Source organism: Lissotriton helveticus, chromosome 3_1 (genome assembly GCF_964261635.1).
Source record: "Lissotriton helveticus chromosome 3_1, aLisHel1.1, whole genome shotgun sequence".
NCBI lineage: Eukaryota > Metazoa > Chordata > Amphibia > Caudata > Salamandridae > Lissotriton > Lissotriton helveticus.
In genome coordinates this window covers 1843662365-1843668364 of record NC_136061.1, presented here as the reverse complement: position 1 = coordinate 1843668364, position 6000 = coordinate 1843662365, and the positions used below count along the sequence as shown (strand labels likewise).

Here is a 6000-nt window from a genome sequence, read left to right as displayed (position 1 = left end):
AGGAGTTCTAGGAAAGGATAGTCATGTATGATGTGCTGGCAAGACAGTGCAGTATTAGGTATACACTTTAGAGAGATCTCTATATGGTACTGTGCTGTCTGCCTTGCCCTGCCTTTTTCCTGTGTAATCTAACATGTCTTGACCAGTAATTTTTACTACAGTGGATTTACTGCACATCGAATTCCTATATTACTCTAAGGCATGGCTACATGCATTCTGGCACTTCGTTTCTTGGAGATATCAGTATAGCGGCCCCTGTCTGATGTAGTTTTCTCAGGGTGCAATAGTTGCCCTCTAAATGGAGGTTAGAAACGACTTTGCGATATATTAGATACAGCTGTTTGCTTATAATCCCTTAAACAACTGACACATTGAATACGACAGATAAATGGTTGAATAGTGACACAAATGTGTAGTTTTTTCAAAAGAAACTACCTTTCCCATGACGCTATGCGCGTCGCGCATGGACTGACGTCATCCGGGCGCCTTTTGGACGCCGACGAAGCAGAAATATAATGTGTGTTTGCGCGCCGCGTCGGTACCTCCCACGACAGCCCAGAGGGACGCCCGGGGTACCGACGGACAGGTAAGCGCTTGCACGACCCGCTAAACATTTGGGCTCAAGAATTCTTTCGTGTTTGGTATGATTGCAGAGGGTGCGGGAGATGCGTGTGAGTAATACCGGTCTCTCATAACTATTAGATACCTATCTGTTTGTCGTCTCCGCAGTTACAGAATGCGTCCTGGATGCTCTCATTGTAAAATTGGAGGCTGTAGGCTGGTATGTGGGCGTGAATTATATACACGCCACCAACTGACCTCTAAATACAGTTCTTTGTCGGGTCACAGCGCGACCACAGTCCATGTCAGACATGAAGAAGGGTTTCACTAATCAGATGCACCTGAATACACATATCTCGGTGCTCACACATAAGATCCATATAACGATCAGATTTCTTTTATAATTAGAGGAATGGTGTCAAACCCTAAGTATTTGCTTTATTACAAAGTGACAGCACTGTACAAATATCCAACAGTGCACTTCCTAAATGTTATTTGGACTTAATAGCTTTTGTTGGAGGGGAGTGACACCTTGTGTGTCCTAACTTTCTTTTCATTTGTTTTTCGCTACTCAGAGCGGTGCCCTGTTTTACCTGCGCTGTAGCCAGGTGAGGTGGGACTTTTCTCTACTGCCTAATTGGTAAGTGAGCAGCTACAATATTTGTGCCTGTGGACGGATGTGTATGATATTTATATGAAAGATACCACACGTCCGTCATTAAATGAGATCACTGTGTTAGAAAGATTTGTTTCAATACAGTGTTCTGTATCCAACTTTTTATGCACTTTGTTTTTTTCCCTATATGTGTGTCTCGTTGGGAATGGATCCACATCCTGGTTTGAACTACACAGTCAGGAGAAGGATTTTATCACTATATCTCAGGTGATATCTTATCTTTTTCACTTATTGCTTTATATGCAGTAGCGGTAATGGTCCTGAGGAAGCAGCTAGATACCACGTGGATCTAATTAGTCTGCAGAAACATGTCGACCTTCCATCCTTATTAGTGGTTATTTGTTTACACCACTACGCACTCCTTTTATTTTAGGATTGAAGAGAATCTTAATAAATATTTTTTCTCTTCCCTACCTAATTTTATAGTTTTTTTCACAACTTCACTTTGCACTTCACTTTTAGCACTGCTTCCAGTCACCACACTATACATCATGTGTTCTCCTCACACTGGGCACCACATGTAGGATTAGGCTCTAAACATCTGCCAATCCACAGTGGGTCTCACAATCTACCTTCGAGGGTGAAGGATCCCAGATGATGAAGGGTGGGTCCGAGTGGTGACTGATGGGAATCTTTTCACAGAGATGAGAGACCCTATGTGTATTTTCCACAACACATTAGTAGTTTTACTCCTTTTTCCTCTTATTCACCACGTAGGAGTTTAACTTAGTTTGCATTTGCGCTGAACCCTTGCTATCTGTTGTTGAAGTGACTGTTCCTAGGGATAGTAGCATTGCTGGGTCGTTAATCCGTCCCTTAGACCCTCGTCCTCCCTGTTTGGTAATACCCCTTTCCAGGTACCAAAAGAACAGCTGTAAGACTACACTGGAACATATTGCCATGAAGCAAGGGTGCCAACACTGCAGGGATGATTGTTTGTGTGCAGGAAGGTGTCCCTTCTTGCACTTTACCAATCGTACCTGCAATGCAGGTACCCTTGCATTATAGGGCAAGGGCAAGGGCAAGGGCAAGGGTGCCTGCCTTAGTGCACAGCAGTTCTTTTGGCACTGGCACGTTGGTGAGCACGGGGGTGCCTCATATTCATGTCAATAAGGCACATTGCTGCATTTTTTAAATGACGCAGCTCAGCGCAACTGATTTGTTAGGTGCGACGCGCTGCAACAATCATTGCAAATATGCCCCATGGTTCTATGGTGTACATCACATGTATTCACCCCCACACCAAGTCAGATTTACTAAATGAGAGGAGTTCAAATGGTCCCTACCATGGCGGCTGAAACGTGAGTGTTCAGACCCTGCACGCAAGGACTGCTGCATACAGTGTAGTTTAGGACTGTCAAAATATAGACATGAAAATTAAGAGCGGGCAGGCCCGAAATTTGTACCTCAGGGAATCTTTGATTTTTTTTAAGGAGAAAAGGAGGACAATATTCTAATAGCCGTGTAGCATGCAACAAGTGGTGTCCCATCTATTAAATTTCCGTCCCCATAATATTGGCCCTTGCCTTCAGATGGACCAGTAACACTGGAGTTGGTCTTTAATGGCTGAACAGTTTTCAACAGGAATTACCTGCAAAACATAGTAAGGGACCCCTTATTTAGCTTACAATAAATATGTGTTTATCATGCTGCAGATTGGGCAAAATGAGTAGGTTCAGATGACTGAAGGATTCCAAAAAGTTGATGCGGCCTCTCCACATGGTTAGACTTTCCTTTGGTTTGCAGATAGCGCTGTACACCCTTTAAACTGTTTTGTATGATACGCCACTCCATATATTAAAACAGTGACTTATTACCTTTATAGGTTGCGTCAGCAACGTAGCATGCATTGACAATGAAAAATTTATAAAATAAATTGAATTGAACAATGAAATAGCAAAAACACTTCACTAAATAGGCAGTAAATGTAATTGAATAATTTTCACTGGAGTAATTGAGACGCTGAATGCTTAAATTAGAGTACTGAGTCAATGGGTTTCGGGGTCCCATCGTATTTTCGTCAGGTCAATCAACTCAATTTGGTCAACAATTAATAAACTTCAAGCAGATATTCTATGGCATTGGATTGCATTTACAATTACATCCCTGTAGCTTGATCGACTATTGGTCATTAGAGGGCACTCTGACTCTTCACGCGTCTATATAAGTTATTGAAGGAAGTTTTAAATCGAAAAGTAAGGAAAACACACACAATTGCTACCTGGGCGCATGTGTTTTATGAGTGTGCCGCTTTGTGGGTTACGTTAAGTCCAAGTCGTGACCATTCAAAAATAAACGAAGAAAATAAAACCCTTTTAGATCCTTTTATTTAGCTTCAGCTAGTTACTGTTACCAAGCATATCTAGCTCCTTAGGCAGCCCCTAGATAGGTTTTATACTCACCCAACAAAATAATGGAAATTTGACAGACTGACGTGGCGGAATCCAAGATGGCGGTTTGACGCCGGTTCAGAGTAGCAGCGTCCCTTGAAGGCTCCCGGCTCCCTGCCTTGCTGATTTTTCCTACGGGAGACAAGATCGGGCATTATGAAGAATTTGGAAAATAAAGGAGGAAAAGTATAAGGGATTTAATTCCTCGACGGAGTACGAAGGGCTGACAGCTACAGACGGCTACTGGATGTTCCGTCTCTTCAGTGGCTGGTGGAGGCGGCGTCTGCTCCTATCTGGTCTATCGAGTATACGGCCGCCCTGCAGACCTGGGATCAATCAGCCGGGTGGGTTTTGCTTTGCTGACAGCCTCGCGGGGAGTGAAGACATAGGTACAGCTCGGCCCGCTCGATGCTGGGCTAGCGCTACAAACGAGGATGGATCCCAAGATCGGCACCAGAGCCACTCGAGCGGGGAGAGTTACTAATTCAGAGACGCCGACACCTCCTTCTCTTCCCGCTGCTACAATGGATCAAACCACCTCGGAAAAAAAAACTGGCTTCTGAGAGGACGGCACAACTAGCCGGTAAGCAGCTGATACGCGCTCCGCTTTTTGTTGTGTCAGAAACTAACTCCATAGAGAGGAACGGTGGCAATATTGTATCCACTATTGTAATTTCGAGCAACAATGTGTCAGACTGTCCTGATCTAGGAGAAGCAGTGACATAGTGCCCACACCGCCATTCGCTCCCGCCCGCTTGTACAATGCACAATTACAATTCCCACCCAAAGGAAACTCAGGAGACATATTTGTGGGAAAGAACTGCTGCAGGTTTACTTCATACAACACAGGTATGACGTTATGGTGGGTCATCTTACGGGCGATCCAAAGCAGGCAGCCCCTCGCTGTCCCACATGCCTAAGGAGCCATCTTGCACGGCGAGTCGATGCTCTAACGGTGCAGCACATTACCAGCTTCGTTATACTCCCGCCCCCCCTGTCAGGGCGGAGCGGTGTGGCACACCCCCGATCGGTTCAGGCCCCCGACCGCCCGAAGGACTAACGGGGTGCCGTCGCGGTTTCCCAGAGCCTCCTTCGGCTCCTGGTCCTTGGCTCAGGCACCCTTCCTGTGCCAGGCAGAGGTACCCTTACTGTACCCTTCTGCCGCAGAGGTTCCCTTACTGTACCCGTCTGCTTCCAGATCGCCCTGTACTCCGCCACAGCTCTGGAGGAGGCCCCCGTAGATGACAGAGCCCCCCCCACCTACTTAGCTACTTACATCCTGCCTCTTGTACGTCCAGGAGGAACATATCCATTCCAAATCTAGACAAGTGTACCCCGTCTTTGTTGTAGTACCCTTTGGTTTCTTCCTGTATGGGTGTATGCCTAATGAACCCCAGGCCTCTCCTTTGACACCTTACCCGGACTTTGTGGAGGGGTTCGGGGCCCCGCTCCCACCAGTCTATGTTTCCAACCTTTATCTCCCTTACCGGCTCCAGCTGATGTGGGCGGCTGTCTCTACCCTGGCTCCAGCTGATGTGGGTGGCTGTCTCTACCCTGGCGAGGCACAACACTGGCCATATCCCACCTTGGGGACTATCCTACCATGGGGTAAGTGACTTAGGAATCGGGTGTCCTTGTGTCCCTCCGTAGCCAAGTTATGTTGACTCCACGTTCTTCACAGGTTATTGCACAAAAGCCCACAATTACTGGCCGCTACCACCACTGCCTAGCTCCTGACTCTAGCGCAGGTGTTAATGACTGTCTTGGAAGGGCTTGAACTCGATCTCTTGGTGCGAGCTTGCAACCTTGATGCATCCTTGGTAGTGCCGGCCCCTACCGGTCACAAGCATAGCTAAGCCCCTGCTGAAATCACCTGCCTAGATGAAAATCGAGATGGGCAACTTGGAACACTATTACTTTCTCACTATGCACTTTCGGGCATGGTAATACTGCCTCAGCACCTGAATACCCGCTAAATAAATCCGGCTCAGGCTGCGCGCTTACTAGTGCACCTAGCCCGGGGCCCTCCACTGCGTGTGAACCCTGCAGTTTGGGTTAAGACTGTTGTTGTCACCTGCCCACATCACCAACCGGGCTGGCTGTTGGCTTAGTCCATGCTCCCTAGTTGCATAAACTAAATGAGCTACCATATCGCTTCCTTGCCTAGCCAACTGAGAGCTACCCTCCCCCATCTATGTCTGCCCGGTTCGCTACTTCCCTGTGTGGCATTTCCATCCTTTCGATGCACCACGAGTGACACTATCTAAGAATGACACGTTATTGCAGGGCGTCCCTTGCACAGACATCTAGCATGTTCAAAGCTCTCCCAGATCTATCTGACTTGGATTTAGCCACTAACTCGCTTGCTCTAAA

At 46.8% G+C, this 6000-nt stretch overlaps 1 long non-coding RNA gene across 1 annotated transcript in view; it reads left to right on the top strand.

The window, feature by feature from the left end:
• The first annotated feature begins 486 nt into the window (after window positions 1-486).
• Window positions 487-6000, top strand: part of LOC144823887 (uncharacterized) — a 322915-nt gene continuing 317401 nt past the window's right edge. The window contains exons 1-3 of the long non-coding RNA XR_013608849.1: window positions 487-586; window positions 1137-1201; window positions 1414-1444. This is a non-coding gene — a long non-coding RNA (uncharacterized LOC144823887). The remainder of the gene's footprint in view (window positions 587-1136; window positions 1202-1413; window positions 1445-6000) is intronic.